The sequence below is a fragment of the Panulirus ornatus genome, chromosome 5 (genome assembly GCF_036320965.1).
Source record: "Panulirus ornatus isolate Po-2019 chromosome 5, ASM3632096v1, whole genome shotgun sequence".
In the NCBI taxonomy this organism is placed as follows: Eukaryota; Metazoa; Arthropoda; class Malacostraca; order Decapoda; family Palinuridae; genus Panulirus; species Panulirus ornatus.
Window position 1 is genome coordinate 20,721,205 of NC_092228.1, and position 20,680 is coordinate 20,741,884.

The 20,680-nt window shown below is 40.2% G+C and overlaps 1 pseudogene; it reads right to left on the reverse strand.

Annotated features, from left to right (window-relative positions):
* Positions 1-3,453: 3,453 nt before the first annotated feature.
* LOC139748630 (SET domain-containing protein SmydA-8-like) overlaps positions 3,454-20,680 on the reverse strand; it is a 28,212-nt pseudogene continuing 10,985 nt past the window's right edge.

Here is a 20,680-nt window from a genome sequence, read left to right on the forward strand (position 1 = left end):
AAGGGGAGGGAGCGTGGGGCTGGAAATCCTCCCCTCTCGTTTTTTTTTTTAATTTTCCAAAAGAAGGAACAGAGGGGGCCAGGTGAGGATATTCCAAAAAAGGCCCAGTCCTCTGTTCTTAACGCTATCTCGCTAATGCGGGAAATGGCAAATAGTTTAAAAAAAAAAAAATATATATATATATATATATATATATATATATATATATATATATATATATATATATATATATATATATATTATCCCTGGGGATAGGGGAGAAAGAATACTTCCCACGTATTCCCTGCGTGTTGTAGAAGGCGACTAAAAGGGAAGGGAGCGGGGTCTGGAAAGTCTCCCCTCTCATTTTTTTTTCTAATTTTCCAAAAGAAGGAACAGAGAAGGGGGCCAGGTGAGGATATTCCCTCAAAGGCCCAGTCCTCTGTTCTTAACGCTACCTCACTAATGCGGGAAATGGCGAATAGTATGAAAAAAAATACACACACACACATATATATATATATATATATATATATATATATATATATATATATATATATATATATATATATATATATTATTTATATTTATTATACTTTGTCGCTGTCTCCCGCGTTTGCGAGGTAGCGCAAGGAAACAGACGAAAGAAATGGCCCAACCCCCCCCCATACACATGTATATACATACGTCCACACACGCAAATATACATACCTACACAGCTTTCCATGGTTTACCCCAGACGCTTCACATGCCTTGATTCAATCCACTGACAGCACGTCAACCCCGGTATACCACATCGCTCCAATTCACTCTATTCCTTGCCCTCCTTTCACCCTCCTGCATGTTCAGGCCCCGATCACACAAAATCTTTTTCACTCCATCTTTCCACCTCCAATTTGGTCTCCCTCTTCTCCTCGTTCCCTCCACCTCCGACACATATATCCTCTTGGTCAATCTTTCCTCACTCATTCTCTCCATGTGCCCAAACCACTTCAAAACACCCTCTTCTGCCCTCTCAACCACGCTCTTTTTATTTCCACACATCTCTCTTACCCTTATGTTACTCACTCGATCAAACCACCTCACACCACACATTGTCCTCAAACATCTCATTTCCAGCACATCCATCCTCCTGCGCACAACTCTATCCATAGCCCACGCCTCACAACCATACAACATTGTTGGAACCACTATTCCTTCAAACATACCCATTTTTGCTTTCCGAGATAATGTTCTCGACTTCCACACATTCTTCAAGGCCCCCAGAATTTTCGCCCCCTCCCCCACCCTATGATCCACTTCCGCTTCCATGGTTCCATCCGCTGCCAGATCCACTCCCAGATATCTAAAACACTTCACTTCCTCCAGTTTTTCTCCATTCAAACTCACCTCCCAATTGACTTGACCCTCAACCCTACTGTACCTAATAACCTTGCTCTTATTCGCATTTACTCTTAACTTTCTTCTTCCACACACTTTACCAAACTCTGTCACCAGCTTCTGCAGTTTCTCACATGAATCAGCCACCAGCGCTGTATCATCAGCGAACAACAACTGACTCACTTCCCAAGCTCTCTCATCCCCAACAGCCTTCATACTTGCCCCTCTTTCCAAAACTCTTGCATTTACCTCCCTAACAACCCCATCCATAAACAAATTAAACAACCATGGAGACATCACACACCCCTGCCGCAAACCTACATTCATATATATATATATATATATATATATATATATATATATATATATATATATATATATATATATATATATTTTTTTTTTTTTTTACTTTGTCGCTGTCTCCCGCGTTTGCGAGGTAGCGCAAGGAAACAGACGAAAGAAATGGCCCAATCCCCCCCATACACATGTATATACATACGTCCACACACGCAAATATACATACCTACACAGCTTTCCATGGTTTACCCCAGATGCTTCACATGCCTTGATTCAATCCACTGACAGCACGTCAACCCCTGGTATACCACATCGCTCCAATTCACTCTATTCCTTGCCCTCCTTTCACCCTCCTGCATGTTCAGGCCCCGATCACACAAAATCTTTTTCACTCCATCTTTCCACCATATATTCAATAAAGCAAATGGAGCATTGCAAATAATCTGTTGTTTCAGTGTATCAGTAACAATAATATTTGATTATCTGATAAAAGCAAATGAGTATGATAGGAAAAATTAGGTGAGTGTATAAGCTTCTTCCATACATGAGGGTGTATGTGTGTATTCTATTTGTGTATACAAGTCTGAATGTGCACTTGTATACATTGTCTAACTTCATTTGGTTGACAATATATTCATCAAAGTTGTGAATAATGTTTTGCACAATTTGTTTTTGTGTTACTCATTATTTAAGATGAAATGGTGCTGTGTTTAATGATCTGAATATGTTTATTGTATTTCATAATTATGAAGCTCTCTAGTTTAATATTTTTTCAAGATCAAAGCTAAGAATAATATGCTATGCAAAACATTAAACAGATGTGGTTATATGGATAAATACTGCATATTTCTTGGCAGATACAGATCAGATGGGCATATCCATGACTGCATATGTAATGCAGTCTAAGTAGCTGTTCATGAGAAAAGAGTAAATGAGTATGTGAACCACATCACCTGTTAAAGGAATGAAATATCGCATACAAGTTGTAAAGATCTAGTACACTCTTACCATATCGATGGTTTTAATTGTTTGTATGCTGATGAAGGCGGAACACGGGGAAATTTGCCTTCCTTTCACTGTACTGTTATTCTTGTGAATATTTACATTTTGGCTGTGATGGGAGTGAGTCCAGATCTACCATTGCATTAACCCTGGAATCATGATAGGTCTGGATCAGCCCAAAATTTATATTTGGGGTTTTTATGCACTGGATTGTATTGTAATACTTTATTTTCTAATAAAACGACTTTCTATAATAAATATAAATACAGTTATACAGAACCACTTTTGATTTATCATTCATTTGAAAGTTCTGTATGGAAACATCTTCCAGAGTAAGACTGTTTTAGTCACTACATTTTATTAAGTAATACAAAGTTCTTGTCCAATCTCAGATATATATCCTGTGTCACTGTTCCACTATTATGTAGTGTCTTTTGACCTAAACAGTACATTATGTTGTTTATATTCAGTACATGTAATATGTAGAATCTTTCATATGAGGCAAATATAGATGAATTCATATGCTGAAAAAATATCTAATACGTAAACATGTGTTGTGAAACATTATTATTCCTTTCTGGAAAGTTGAGTCATAATGTGATCAGTATTTGAAATATACTATCTATAGCAATTATGACAGCCTTATTTAGTGGGTTCCTTCTGTGATGGCAGTCTGTTTACTTTGTCTTAGCATCATACAGGGTAACTTACAGTTAGGTAGTGCTTATGACTTTGAAGGAAGAGTTCAGCAAGACTGTGTGTGCCAGTAGTACAGGAATAAACTATCCACAGTATTTTTATAATGGTTTTATTTGCCTATGTGGACATTGGCAGCCCCAGAAATTCTTGACAAGGTTGATCAAACCATGAAGTGCATGAAAAAAAAAAGACTTCTGTGATTGATATTGCCCCCCTCCAGCAAAGGGCTTTTTCTAGTTAAATTTTCAGTTTGGGTTGGTTTAGGCACCCAGTCGTATGGTAGAAGTGCCAATGCCTTGCGAGCAAACTTAGATCCATGAGCTTTGTGCAAATGGAATAACCTACAGTTAATCCTAAATATTAATTCTGTAAGACATGAATGCTCAGCAATATGTATATGGCATGGTTTTAGAGGATGGTATAATGTTGCATATAATCCTGACATGTGGACACTAAAGCATTTGGTTTCTAGTGACAAATTTTATAACTCATTCAAATGACTTGTGAATTGCAGAAGCATACAAGCACAAAATCCAGTATTATGCAATATATTGTAGATGCTAATTGGTAAGCATTTTTGAGTCAGGCATGTTTCAGAAGGACAAACTAAAATGAATTAGGGATGGTTTAAAGGCAGGTTTCATTTTGGTATAAGGGATGGGAATGCCTCTTATTAGATAAATGTCTAATGGGAGCATACATGAAGCCTGATTGAGTAACCAGCCCCTTGCTTGGACAGAGAGGATGTCCTGTATAAACATAACACAACCAATAGAGCATATGACCTAGCCTGTTGATGTCCTGACACAGCTTGAACTTGTTCCCAAACTTTCAAAATGACAAGATTTTCAGTTTCCTGGAATAGCAGGATGACTTATTTTGTGATCATGAAACATTTAATAAAACAAGCTTCAATCAATCATCAGTCAGTGATGGTGATGCAGGATCTTCCATCTTCAGTGTTCATATTTAAGTAGGGGTAAGACAAAGACCTAAATTTTGTGAATTACTTTACATTTTGCTGGACATGTTTTATCATGCCAGGAAACCTAACCAAAGATGAACATGTACTGTAGCTGATGAAAAAGGGGGTCTACAGCCATTGGTTCCCACTCTGTATCGAGTGCTGAAATACAGAAAGTATTCTTATCAATTCTGAAACTCTCATTCTTATAATATATATTGTACCTTATAGAAACACTTAAGTTAGTGAATTTTTAAAAGTTAGGCTCCAAGTTAACCATTAATTCATCTTCAAAGAATGATTCATGTACGTTCTTTTCCACACATAACAATCTGGGGTTTTGCCTTTTCTTATTACATTCGTTTTCATCAAATTTCTTTTGTAATTTAATTGACCCCTTCAGCCAGACCAAGTCCTCTTGTGAGACGTAACATTACCTTAATTTTTCATATCCTTTTAATAGGTGTCACTAGACTCGGCCTGGTCGAGGTTACACTGCAAGTAAAAAGTCCCCTGTGAGTAGGATGTATCATTGGGAGCATAGTCTTGTCAAAAACCTTCTTAATCCAAAGGGGGATACATGCCCCTGTTACTGGAAGTAGTGCAACCTTGAACTGCATGGACCCTTAGAAAGGTCATGAGTTACATTAGGACTCGCTCAAAGAAACTGGTCCTGGGGTAATTAAATATTAATAAAGTATACTTTTAAAATGCTTTGTATCATCCATTTTGAAAAACCCTCTTCCCAATGTACTTTGCTCCCTCTCACGTATGTGCCTTTCAATCCATTTCCAAGGAACTCTCTCTTACAACAATTATTTCTTGTGTGGCTTTCATCAACTTCCTCTGAAGTTGATGAAACAGTCCAGAGTTACACTATCAAAACAGTCAATCTACTTGCATGTGATCATTAATCATGATTACTGTTTGTGTCCTATGGGTTGAATGTTACAATCATGTTGCCCTGTCTCTTAACTTTATGTATGTGTTTTATGTCTGTACTTAAATAGATGTATAAACACACACACACAGGTTTGAGTGTGAATGTAAAAGTATGGCATATGCCTGTGTATGTCTGTCCTCTTGTCTGCTTGAGGGCATGCTCTGACTTGTATCCCATGCTTCATCTTGCAAATTCACCTCTATCTTACTGTTTCTCTCAGTCCCATTAATTTCTTTTCATCCAGCACAAACCTTTCCCATTTCTATATTTTTCTTTTTACATCTCAACATCCTTCCACCATCATGCCCTTTAAACTTCCCCCAACAAGTCCCCTCACACATCCAATAGTACTTCCATGCATCTTTTCTTGCTTCCCCCACATACTTCCAGCAGCACTTCCTTACATATCCTCCAGGCACATCCAGCAGCACTTCATACATTTTCCCTGACATATACCCTCACAGTTCCCACCTATTTCCTTCTTCACCCATCCTGCATCTACATTGCATCTCTGTCATACATCCCTAACATTTTGCCTTCTTACACTTCCATTTTTCAGAGGGCTGCTTGCCTACATGTTTCAATGGAGCCTTTTTAGGAGCGAAGTGACATCTCCAAGTTCCATCTCAGCCTGGAGTCCCAGCTGATATTCCTCCTGCAATGTTGACTCACGAAGAAGGATTGTGCTTGCCTCCTTCAATGCTGACACACATTCCTGCCGGTCAGAGGACAGACGGATAGAGGTACACATACATGGATAAATTTGTAAAACCATGTCAAGAAGAAATATCTCCTGCAAAGACTTTCGTTGTTTCATATTAACATCTTCATTTGAGGGGAAGAGAAGGGATTTAATTAGCAGAAAGGATAGCATTAACTGTGTGGCACTCTGCTGGTCATCTCAGCCCATTTGGAGATGGCTCCTCAGACATGTCATTTGTTCCCTTCCACTTAGATAGACTTTAATCCATTAATTCTGCATAGATAAACTTTCATCCATTAAAGGAGTTTCCTCCCTTATTAATGCCTAGTCGTCCATAATACAATGTCAAATGCTTTATGGCAGTCTTTTTACAAAGCACCTAGTATTCCTCTTTTGTTTGAGACAGAGCTCACTCTCAAAGAATTCTAAAAGGTTCGTTATATATGCCCTCCTTTCCCTAAAATCATGCCGTTTTCATTAAGGTAATTTCTCCTGTGTAGAATGTCATTCATATGCTAATAATCATTTCAGAGCCCCATCAACCACACATCAGAGACCAATTTGTAGTTCACTGCCTGCTCCTCATCTGCTTTCTTACGAAAAGAAATGTCATTTGCCCATTTTCCACTTATTTGGCACCGTGACTGTCTCCAGTAACATCTTGGTCAGTATATCAAGCGTATCTGCACACATCTTTATAATTTATGGTGAAATTTCATCCAAACCTTCAGTCTAGTATGGATCAAACCCAATTAGTTTTGTTAATGTCTTTGTATCTTACTTCCAACCCCCCCCCTCCCTCCCCTATTCCATTTTACTGACATTACGATTATGTTGTTTTTCACTGAGCAATCACTTTTGAACTTTTTATTCAGTTCCTCACATATCCTTATATCAACCTCAACAAGTGTTCCCTCAGCGTCCCATAGCCGTGAGTAGTTGATCATTAACTGACGACTCTCAAATAGATCAATGGAAAAGTTTGGATTTTTCTCCTGCCTGGTCCACAATATTCTTTTTATTTCAGTTTCTATGTTCCTCCTTTCTTATCCTGGCATACTCGATCCCAGGGTATATAATGATAACATAGTTTACATGGACTTGATATCATTATATTCAATAAATTCAAACAGTTATTACCAGATTACATTGGTCTTGCAGCGAAACCTCGTCACTTGGTTGCTGGCGGCCTATCGTTAGTTCAGTGGTTATTATATATATATATATATATATATATATATATATATATATATATATATATATATATATATATATATATATATATATATATATATTATCCCTGGGGATAGGGGAGAGAGAATACTTCCCACACATTCCTCACATGTTGTAGAAGGAGGCAACTAAAGGGGATGGGAGCGGGGGGGCTGGAAACCCTCCCCTCCTTGTATTTTAACTTTCTAAAAGGGGAAACAAGAAGGAGTCACGCGGGGAGTGCTCATCCTCCTCGAAGGCTCAGATTGGGGTGTCTAAATGTGTGTGGATGTAACCAAGATGAGAAAAAGGAGAGATATGTGTCGGAGGTGGAGGGAACAAGGAGAAGAGGGAGACCAAATTGGAGGTGGAAAGATGGAGTGAAAAAGATTTTGTGTGATCGGGGCCTGAACATGCAGGAGGGTGAAAGGAGGGCAAGGAATAGAGTGGATTGGAGCGATGTGGTATACCGGGATTGACGTGCTGTCAGTGGATTGAATCAGGGCATGTGAGGCGTCTGGGGTAAACCATGGAAAGCTGTGTAGGTATGTATATTTGCGTGTGTGGACGTATGTATATACATGTGTATGGGGGGGGGTTGGGCCATTTCTTTCGTCTGTTTCCTTGCGCTACCTCGCAAACGCGGGAGACAGCGACAAAGTATAATAAAATATAATAAATAAAGGTAGTATGTTTGAGGAAAGGAGCCTGGATGTTTTGGCTCTGAGTGAAACGAGGCTCAAGGGTAAAGGGGAAGAGTGGTATGGGAATGTCTTGGGAGTAAAGTCAGGGGTTAGTGAGAGGACAAGAGCAAGGGAAGGAGTAGCACTACTCCTGAAACAGGAGTGGTGGGAGTATGTGATAGAGTGTAAGAAAGTAAACTCTAGATTGATATGGGTAAAACTGAAAGTGGATGGTGAAAGATGGGTGATTATTGGTGCATATGCACCTGGGCATGAGAAGAAAGATCATGAGAGGCAAGTGTTTTGGGAGCAGCTGAGAGAGTATGTTAGTAGATTTGATGCACACGACCGGGTTATAGTGATGGGTGATTTGAATGCAAAGGTGAGTAATGTGGAAGTTGAGGGAATAATTGGTGTACATGAGGTGTTCAGTGTTGTAAATGGAAGTGGTGAAGAGTTTGTAGATTTATGTGCTGAAAAAGGACTGGTGATTGGGAATACCTGGTTTAAAAAGAGAGATATACATAAGTATACATATGTAAGTTGGAGAGATGGCCAGAGAGCATTATTGGATTACATGTTAATTGATAGGCACGCGAAAGAGAGACTTTTGGATGTTAATGTGCTGAGAGGTGCAACTGGAGGTATGTCTGATCATTATCTTGTGGAGGCGAAGGTGAAGATTTGTAGAGGTTTTCAGAAAAGAAGAGAGAATGTTGGGGTGAAGAGAGTAGTGAGAGTAAGTGAGCTTGGGAAGGAGACTTGTGTGAGGAAGTACCAGGAGAGACTGAGTACAGAATGGAAAAAGGTGAGAACAAAGGACATAAGGGGAGTGGGGGAGTAATGGGATGTATTTAGGGAATCAGTGATGGCTTGCGCAAAAGATGCTTGTGGCATGAGAAACAAGGGAGGTGGGCAGATTAGAAAGGGTAGTGAGTGGTGGGATGAAAAAGTAAGATTATTAGTGAAAGAGAAGAGAGAGGCATTTGGATGATTTTTGCAGGGAAATAATGTATAAAAGAAAGAGGCAGGAGGTTAAGAGAAAGGTGCAAGAGGTGAAAAAGAGGGCAAATGAGAGTTGGGATGACAGAGTTTCATTATATTTTAGGGAAAATAAAAAGATGATTTGGAAGGAGGTAAATAATATGCATAAGACAAGGGAATCAATGGGAACTTCAGTGAAGGGGACTAATGGGGAGGTGATAACAGGTAGTGGTGATGTGAGAAGGAGATGGAGTGAGTATTTTGAAGGTTTGTTGAATGTGTTTCATGATAGAGTGGCAGATATAGGGTGTTTTGGTCGAGGTGGTGTGCAAAGTGAGAGGTTTAGGGAGAATGATTTGGTAAATAGAGAAGAGGTAGTAAAAGCTTTGTGGAAGATGAAAGCCGGCAAGGCAGCGGGTTTGGATGGTATTGCAGTGTAATTTATTAAACGAGAGGGTGACTGTGTTGTTGACTGGTTGGTATGGTTATTTAATGTATGAATGACTCATAGTGAGGTGCCTGAGGATTGGCAGAATGCTTGCATAGTGCCATTGTACAAAGGCAAAGGGGATAAAAGTGAGTGCTTAAATTAAAGAGGTATAAGTTTGTTGAGTATTCCTGGGAAATTATATGGGAGGGTATTGATTGAGAGGGTGAATGCATGTACAGAGCATCAGACTGGGGAAGAGCAGTGTGGTTTCAGAATAGGTAGAGGATGTGTGGATCAGGTGTTTGCTTTGAAGAATGTATGTGAGAAATACTTAAAAAAGCAAATGGATTTGTATGTAGCATTTATGGATCTGGAGAAGGCATATGATAAAGTTGATAGAAATGTTCTGTGGAGGGTGTTAAGAATATATGGTGTGGGAGGCAAGTTGTTAGCAGAGAAAACTTTTTATCGAGGATGTAAGGCATGTGTATGTGTGGGAAGAGAGGAAAGTGATTGGTTCTCAGTGAATGTAGGTTTGCGGCAGGGGTATATGATGTCTCCGTGGTTGTTTAATTTGTTTATGGATGGGGTTGCTAAGGAGGTGAATGCAAGAGTTTTGGAAAGAGGGGTAAGTATGCAGTCAGTTGCGGATGAGAGAGCTTGGGAAGTGAGTCAGTTGTTGTTCGCTGATGATACAGCGCTGGTGGCTGATTCATGTGAGAAACTGCAGAAGCTGGTGACTGAGTTTGGTAAAGTGTGTGAATGAAGAAAGCTGAGACTAAATGTGAATAAGAGCAAGGTTATTAGGTACAGTAGGGTAAGTTTGAATGGAGAAAAACTGGAGGAAGTTAAGTGTTTTAGATATCTGGGAGTGGATTTGGCAGCGGATGGAACCATGGAAGCGGAAGTGAATCATAGGGTGGGGGAGGGGGCGAAAGTTCTGGGAGCATTGAAGAATGTGTAGAAGTCGAGAACATTATCTCGGAAAGCAAAAATGGGTATGTTAGAAGTAATAGTGGTTCCAATAATGTTATACGGTTGCGAGGCGTGGGCTATAGATAGAGTTGTGCGTAGGAGGGTGGATGTGCTAGAAATGAGATGTTTGAGGACAGACAATATGTGGTGTGAGGTGGTTTGATCGAGTAAGTAATAATAGGGTAAGAGAGATGTGTGGTAATAAAAAGAGTGTGGTTGAGAGAGCAGGAGGGTGTTTTGAAATGGTTTGGTCACACGGAGAGAATGAGTGAGGAAAGATTGACCAAGAGGATATATGTGTCAGAGGTGGAGGGAATGAGAAGTGGGAGACCAAATTGGAGGTGGAAAGATGGAGTAAAAAAGATTTTGAGTGATCGGGGCCTGAACATGCAGGAGGGTGAAAGGCGCGCAAGGAATAGAGTGAATTGGAATGATGTGGTATACTGGGGTCGACGTGCTGTCAATGGATTAAACCAGGGCATGTGAAGCGTCTGGGGTAAACCATGGAAAGTTCTGTGGGGCGTGGATGTGGAAAGGGAACTGTGGTTTCGGTGCATTATTACATGCCAGCTAGAGACTGAGTGTGAACGGATGTGGCCTTTGTTGTCTTTTCCTAGCGCTACCTCGCACACATGAGGGGGAGGGGGTTGTTATTTCATGTGTGGCGGGGTGGCGATGGGAATGAATAAAGGCAGCCAGTATGAATTATGTACATGTGTATATATGTATATGTCTGTGTGTGCATATATATATATATGTATACGTTGAGATGTATAGGTATGTATATTTGCATGTGTGGACGTGTATGTATATACATGTGTATGAGGGCGGGTTGGGCCATTCTTTCATCTGTTTCCTTGCGCTACCTCGCTAATGCGGGAGACAGCGACAAAGCAAAATAAATTAAATAAATATAAATATAAGTGATCGGGGCCTAAACATGCAGGAGGGTGAAAGGCGTGCAAGGAATAGAGTGAACTGGAACGATGTGGTATATCGGGGTCGACGTGTTGTCAGTGGATTAAACCAGAGCATGTGAAGCGTCTGGGGTAAACCATGGAAAGTTCCGTGGGGCCTGGATGTGGAAAGGGAGCTGTGGTTTCGGTGCATTATTACATGACAGCTAGAGACTGAGTGTGAACGAATGTGGCCTTTGTTGTCTTTTCCTAGCGCTACCTCGCATACATGAGGGGAAGGGGGTTGTTATTGCAAGAGTGGCGAGGTGGCGATGGGAATGAATAAAGGTAGACTATGAATTATGTACATGTGTATATATGTATATGTCTGTGTGTGTATCTATATGTATATGTTGAGATGTATAGGTATGTACATTTGCGTGTGTGGACATGTATTTATATACATGTGTATGTGGGTGGGTTGGGCCATTCTTTCGTCTGTTTCCTTGCGCTACCTCGCTAACGCGGGCAGACAGCGACAAAGCAAAATAAATAAATAAAATATAATATATATATATATATATATATATATATATATATATATATATATATATATATATATATATATATATATTGTATTGGAAAGGATCACAACTTTGCGCGTGATCAAGATATTCCTATAAGTCCACGGGGAAAATAAAACACGAAAATTCTCTTGGATGCATCTATAAAGTGCCTCGTGGAAACTGTGATAAACTTTATGTTGGTCAGACTGGTAAGGATCATTCTGTTAGACTTAAGCAACATGAATATAGTATAAGAACGGGAAAAGAATCAAATGCCTTGTTTAATCATGTTAAAAACTATGATCATTGTACTGACTGGAGTAACGCCATCTCAGTTATTTACTCTAACTCTATTACCAAGAGAAATATAATTGAATCTTCTATTATTAAGTACACAAAGAATTATAATCTTATTATTATTGATGGTCTATACAAATTAGATAACTTTATTGTTGATAAGATTTGTAAAATGATAAGTTTATGAACTCTCGTTGTATGTTTTGGACAATCACGCTTACCAAATGGCGTCCTAGCTTCGTCTCTTCCATGTATACCAACTGACTGTTGCATTTCTCTCGTGACTCCCCTGATGATGTGATTATTACACGAAAGTGCACTTGGGAACTTTTCGTGTTTCATTTTCCCCGTGGACTCATAGGAATATATATATATATATATATATATATATATATATATATATATATATATATATATATATATATATATATATATATATATTTTTGTCGTTGTCTCCCGCGTTTGCGAGGTAGCGCAAGGAAACAGACGAAAGAAATGGCCCAACCCACCCCCATACACATGTATATACATACGTCCACACACGCAAATATACATACCTACACAGCTTTCCATGGTTTACCCCAGACGCTTCACATGCCTTGATTCAATCCACTGACAGCACGTCAACCCCTGTATACCACATCGCTCCAATTCACTCTATTCCTTGCCCTCCTTTCACCCTCCTGCATGTTCAGGCCCCGATCACACAAAATCTTTTTCACTCCATCTTTCCACCTCCAATTTGGTCTCCCTCTTCTCCTCGTTCCCTCCACCTCCGACACATATATTCTCTTGGTCAATCTTTCCTCACTCATTCTCTCCATGTGCCCGAACCATTTCAAAACACCCTCTTCTGCTCTCTCAACCACGCTCTTTTTATTTCCACACATCTCTCTTACCCTTACGTTACTTACTCGATCAAATCACCTCACACCACACATTGTCCTCAAACATCTCATTTCTAGCACATCCATCCTCCTGCGCACAACTCTATCCATAGCCCACGCCTCGCAACCATACAACATTGTTGGAACCACTATTCCTTCAAACATACCCATTTTTGCTTTCCGAGATAATGTTCTCGACTTCCACACATTCTTCAAGGCTCCCAGAATTTTCGCCCCCTCTCCCCACCCTATGATCCACTTCCGCTTCCATGGTTCCATCCACTGCCAGATCCACTCCCAGATATCTAAAACACTTCACTTCCTCCAGTTTTTCTCCATTCAAACTCACCTCCCAATTGACTTGACCCTCAACCCTACTGTACCTAATAACCTTGCTCTTATTCACATTTACTCTTAACTTTCTTCTTTCACACACTTTACCAAACTCAGTCACCAGCTTCTGCAGTTTCTCACATGAATCAGCCACCAGCGCTGTATCATCAGCGAACAACAGCTGACTCACTTCCCAAGCTCTCTCATCCCCAACAGACTTCATACTTGCCCCTCTTTCCAAAACTCTTGCATTCACCTCCCTAACAACCCCATCCATAAACAAATTAAACAACCATGGAGACATCACACACCCCTGCCGCAAACCTACATTCACTGAGAACCAATCACTTTCCTCTCTTCCTACACGTACACATGCCTTACATCCTCGATAAAAACTTTTCACTGCTTCTAACAACTTGCCTCCCACACCATATATTCTTAATACCTTCCACAGAGCATCTCTATCAACTCTATCATATGCCTTCTCCAGATCCATAAATGCTACATACAAATCCATTTGCTTTTCTAAGTATTTCTCACATACATTCTTCAAAGCAAACACCTGATCCACACATCCTCTACCACTTCTGAAACCACACTGCTCTTCCCCAATCTGATGCTCTGTACATGCCTTCACCCTCTCAATCAATATCCTCCCATATAATTTACCAGGAATACTCAACAAACTTATAACTCTGTAATTTGAGCACTCACTCTTATCCCCTTTGCCTTTGTACAATGGCACTATGCACGCATTCCGCCAATCCTCAGGCACCTCACCATGAGTCATACATACATTAAATAACCTTATCAACCAGTCAATAATACAGTCACCCCCTTTTTTAATAAATTCCACTGCAATACCATCCAAACCTGCTGCCTTGCCGGCTTTCATCTTCCGCAAAGCTTTTACTACCTCTTCTCTGTTTACCAAATAATTTTCCCTCACCCTCTCACTTTGCACACCACCTCGACCAAAACACCCTATATCTGCCACTCTATCATCAAACACATTCAACAAACCTTCAAAATACTCACTCCATCTCCTTCTCACATCACCACTACTTGTTATCACCTCCCTATTTGCGCCCTTCACTGAAGTTCCCATTTGCTCCCTTGTCTTACGCACTTTATTTACCTCCTTCCAGAACATCCTTTTATTCTCCCTAAAATTTAATGATACTCTCTCACCCCAACTCTCATTTGCCCTTTTTTTCACCTCTTGCACCTTTCTCTTGACCTCCTGTCTCTTTCTTTTATACATCTCCCACTCAATTTCATTTTTTTCCTGCAAAAATCGTCCAAATGCCTCTCTCTTCTCTTTCACTAATACTCTTACTTCTTCATCCCACCACTCACTACCCTTTCTAATCAACCCACCTCCCACTCTTCTCATGCCACAAGCATCTTTTGCGCAATCCATCACTGATTCCCTAAATACATCCCATTCCTCCCCCACTCCCCTTACTTCCATTGTTCTCACCTCTTTCCATTCTGTACTCAGTCTCTCCTGGTACTTCCTCACACAAGTCTCCTTCCCAAGCTCACTTACTCTCACCACCCTCCTCACCCCAACATTCACTCTTCTTTTCTGAAAATCCATACAAATCTTCACCTTAGCCTCCACAAGATAATGATCAGACATCCCTCCAGTTGCACCTCTCAGCACATTAACATCCAAAAGTCTCTCTTTCGCGCGCCTGTCAATTAACACGTAATCCAATAACGCTCTCTGGCCATCTCTCCTACTTACATAAGTATACTTATGTATATCTCGCTTTTTAAACCAGGTATTCCCAATCATCAGTCCTTTTTCAGCACATAAATCTACAAGCTCTTCACCATTTCCATTTACAACACTGAACACCCCATGTATACCAATTATTCCCTCAACTGCCACATTACTCACCTTTGCATTCAAATCACCCATCACTATAACCCGGTCTCGTGCATCAAAACCACTAACACACTCATTCAGCTGCTCCCAAAACACTTGCCTCTCATGATCTTTCTTCTCATGCCCAGGTGCATATGCACCAATAATCACCCATCTCTCTCCATCAACTTTCAGTTTTACCCATATTAATCGAGAATTTACTTTCTTACATTCTATATATATATATATATATATATATATATATATATATATATATATATATATATATATATATATATAGAGAGAGAGAGAGAGAGAGAGAGAGAGAGAGAGTAAATGTGAATAAGAGCAAGGTTATTAGGTACAGTAGGGTTGAGGGTCAAGTCAATTGGGAGGTGAGTTTGAATGGAGAAAAACTGGAGGAAGTGAAGTGTTTTAGATATCTGGGAGTGGATCTGGCAGCGGATGGAACCATGGAAGCGGAAGTGGATCATAGGGTGGGGGAGGGGGCGAAAATTCTGGGGGCCTTGAAGAATGTGTGGAAGTCGAGAACATTATCTCGGAAAGCAAAAATGGATATGTTTGAAGGAATAGTGGTTCCAACAATGATGTATGGTTGCGAGGCGTGGGCTATGGATAGAGTTGTGCGCAGGAGGATGGATGTGCTGGAAATGAGATGTTTGAGGACAATGTGTGGTGTGAGGTGGTTTGATCGAGTAAGTAGCGTAAGGGTAAGAGAGATGTGTGGAAATAAAAAGAGCGTGATTGAGAGAGCAGAAGAGGGTGTTTTGAAGTGGTTTGGGCACATGGAGAGAATGAGTGAGGAAAGATTGACCAAGAGGATATATGTGTCGGAGTTGGAGGGAACGAGGAGAAGAGGGAGACCAAATTGGAGGTGGAAAGATGGAGTGAAAAAGATTTTGTGTGATCGGGGCCTGAACATGCAGGAGGGTGAAAGGAGGGCAAGGAATAGAGTGAATTGGATGGATGTGGTATACCGAGGTTGACGTGCTGTCAGTGGATTGAATCAAGGCATGTGAAGCGTCTGGGGTAAACCATGGAAAGCTGTGTAGGTATGTATATTTGCGTGTGTGGACGTATGTATATACATGTGTATGGGGGGTGGGTTGGGCCATTTCTTTCGTCTGTTTCCTTGCGCTACTTCGCAAACGCGGGAGACAGCGACAAAGTATAATAAAATAAATAATATATATATATATATATATATATATATATATATATATATATATATATATATATATATATATATATATATATATTATCCCTGGGGATAGGGGAGAAAGAATACTTCCCACGTATTCCCTGCGTGTCGTAGAAGGCGACTAAAAGGGGAGGGAGCGGGTGGCTGGAAATCCTCCCCTTTCTTGTTTTTTTTTTTTTAATTTTCCAAAAGAAGGAACAGAGAAGGGGGTCAGGTGAGGATATTCCCTCTAAGGCCCAGTTCTCTGTTCTTAACGCACCTCGCTATCGCGGGAAATGGCAAATAGTATGAAAAAAAAAAAAAAAAAAAAAATATATATATATATATATATATATATATATATATATATATATATTTTTTTTTTTTTTCCTTTGCTTTGTCGCTGTCTCCCGCGTTTGCGAGGTAGCGCAAGGAAACAAACGAAAGAAATGGCCCAACCCACCCCCATACACATGTATATACACACGTCCACACACGCAAATATACATACCTACACAGCTTTCCATGGTTTACCCCAGACGCTTCACATGCCCTGATTCAACCCACTGACAGCACGTCAACCCCGGTATACCACATCGATCCAATTCACTCTATTCCTTGCCCTCCTTTCACCCTCCTGCATGTTCAGGCCCCGATCAAACAAAATCTTTTTCACTCCATCTTTCCACCTCCAATTTGGTCTCCCACTTCTCCTCGTTCCCTCCACCTCCGACACATATATCCTTTTGGTCAATCTTTCCTCACTCAATCTCTCCATGTGCCCAAACCATTTCAAAACACCCTCTTCTGCTCTATCAACCACGCTCTTTTTATTTCCACACATCTCTCTTACCCTTACGTTACTTACTCGATCAAACCACCTCACACCACACATTGTCCTCAAACATCTCATTTCCAGCACATCCATCCTCCTGCGCACAACTTTATCCATAGCCCACGCCTCGCAGCCATACAACATTGTTGGAACCACTATTCCTTCAAACATACCCATTTTTGCTTTCCGAGATAATGTTCTCGACTTCCACACATTCTTCAAGGCTCCCAGAATTTTCGCCCCCTCTCCCACCCTATGATCCACTTCCGCTTCCATGGTTCCATCCGCTGCCAGATCCACTCCCAGATATCTAAAACACTTTACTTCCTCCAGTTTTTCTCCATTCAAACTTACCTCCCAATTGACTTGACCCTCAACCCTACTGTACCTAATAACCTTGCTCTTATTCACATTTACTCTTAACTTTCTTCTTTCACACACTTTACCAAACTCAGTCACCAGCTTCTGCAGTTTCTCACGTGAATCAGCCACCAGCACAGTATCATCAGCGAACAACAACTGACTCACTTCCCAAGCTCTCTCATCCCCAACAGACTTCATACTTGCCCCTCTTTCCAAAACTCTTGCATTTACCTCCCTAACAACCCCATCCATAAACAAATTAAACAACCATGGAGACATCACACACCCCTGCCGCAAACCTACATTCACTGAGAACCAATCACTTTCCTCTCTTCCTACACGTACACATGTCTTACATCCTCGATAAAAACTTTTCACTGCTTCTAACAACTTGCCTCCCACACCATATATTCTTAATACCTTCCACAGAGCATCTCTATCAACTCTATCATATGCCCTCTCCAGATCCATAAATGCTACATACAAATCCATTTGCTTTTCTAAGTATTTCGCACATACATTCTTCAAAGCAAACACCTGATCCACACATCCTCTACCACTTCTGAAACCACACTGCTCTTCCCCAATCTGATGCTCTGTACATGCCTTCACCCTCTCAATCAATACCCTCCCATATAATTTACCAGGAATACTCAACAAACTTATACCTCTGTAATTTGAGCACTCACTCTTATCCCCTTTGCCTTTGTACAATGGCACTATGCACGCATTCCGCCAATCCTCAGGCACCTCACCATGAGTCATACATACATTAAATAACCTTACCAACCAGTCAATAATACAGTCACCCCCTTTTTTAATAAATTCCACTGCAATACCATCCAAACCTGCTGCCTTGCCGGCTTTCATCTTCCGCAAAGCTTTTACTACCTCTTCTCTGTTTACCAAATCATTTTCCCTCACCCTCTCACTTTGCACACCACCTCGACCAAAACACCCTATATCTGCCACTCTATCATCAAACACATTCAACAAACCTTCAAAATACTCACTCAATCTCCTTCTCACATCACCACTACTTGTTATCATCTCCCCATTTGCGCCCTTCACTGAAGTTCCCATTTGCTCCCTTGTCTTACGCACTTTATTTACCTCCTTCCAGAACATCTTTTTATTCTCCCTAAAATCTAATGATACTCTCTCACCCCAACTCTCGTTTGCCCTCTTTTTCACCTCTTGCACCTTTCTCTTGACCTCCTGTGTCTTTCTTTTATACATCTGCCACTCAATTGCATTTTTTCCCTGCAAAAATCGTCCAAATATATATATATATATATATATATATATATATATATATATATATATATATATATATATATATATATATATATATATATACTTCCCATTCTTTACAATAATGGAAATGATTTTGCTGACACCACAAGTGATAAAGGGGGCATATAACGATTAAATAAAAATTGTCTACATTGTGGTTATTGTGAAAGTATATTGCCAGTGCGATGAAAAACGCGGTAAATTATATTAACTGTAATTTCTTTTTATTGCCTTATCTGTCTAGTGAGACGTGGTACACCCACCTGAAGCATGGCCTTAGCATCGGGCGAAGTCTTGAGTTTCTTGGGCAGGCGACGGTACTTCTCTCTACAAGAGGCCTGAAGTTCATATTGTAGTAACCCACGCAACCTGCTCTCTCCTGAAGCACGAGAGACAGCCCAGTAACTAAGGTAAGCAGTTACCAGAGCAAGGAAGGTACACTATGTAACACTGGTACTCTTGCTAAACCTAGTACTGACAATTCGGTAATCAGGGTAAATCAAGTTCACTAAGGTGATTCTGTAACCCAAGTCTTGTCAGCAACTAAGGTAAACTAACATGTTGACGAGGTAAACTAGTCAAACCACTCAATTGGCCTAGTTAACTTTGTGAAAATAACCTTAGTTATGGTAAACTTAGTAAAAGACTCTGCTGAAATGGTAAACTTTGTAGTCTACACTGAACTTGACAATGTAAACTTGCTTACGGCAAAGAGTATAGGGAGCCCAGTGCTCGAGTAAATTAACCCAAGAAAAGGTCCCACTGTAAAAGCTTGAAATATGTCCATCTTAGAAGAGAGAAGAATAAGGTGATCTTAAGATTATTTAAATAATTGACGTGGACAGTTCATGGTAGTTTGAAATATGGGGTAGAACAGCCTAACGACATGAGATGCAGCAAGAAAAGTGTCAATGAATACATAGAGAAATATCTTTATAGTTTACGAGTCCTGGATGAATGAAATAAGATAAACGAGGACAAGGTTAATACAGACAGCATCCGGGATGTAGCACTGACATAGCAACGGGTATATACAGATCAGTAACCAGAATAACATTTTAGCAAGCGTATAGTAAAATGAAAGCCTTTGTACAGTAAAACAGTAATTTGCGTATGACAACAGCATCTGTGAATATTGTGAATTCGTAATATCTAATTGACCAGAAGAATGAAAAGCGTTGCACAAAACTGTCCTATAACGTGGCAGGGAGAAATGTACGATATTTAACCTTTCATATGGGTTTGAACTTTTATGATAAACTTTTAGTATTGTCAGAACACGGGTGGCTCAGTAAACAGAAGGAATGCTGGGTGCCTATGATACAAATTCGCTTCCACAATGAAGTTGCAGGATGATTATATCATTAAGCAATACTCTTCGTCCAAGAAATGATCATTGCGCATGACGATATGATAATTCCGCACGAGCTGTATAATCCATCAACATTTACTCCTACCCCACCGTTCCACTCCTCAGTGTACACCGCAATAGCAATATGGTCCATCTGTGGCTCTGTCCTATCAAGAAAATCTAAGGTAATTACAATTTTTGCCCTATAGAGATTGTTTCGTGAGCGATATGTTTTTCGGATGGTATCTGATATTCGAATGATTGTGACTCATTTCTCTCACACATCATTCGTATTTGATATATTCCCTCCCATCTTATAAGAATTAAGGGAAATTGTGGGAATCTAGGGGGTTTGGGTGGGGGTAAGAGGCAGAAACGAGTGATTCAAAATGAAAACGAGGCAAAGAAAAAAAAAATATCATCCGATTTACAAGAGTAACATCGAAAAGTCTTGTACGTTCTAAGCAGATCTATCCTAAGAGGAGGAGGAGGGGGGGGGGTCCATAGCCGTGGACTCCCCCCGTGGCT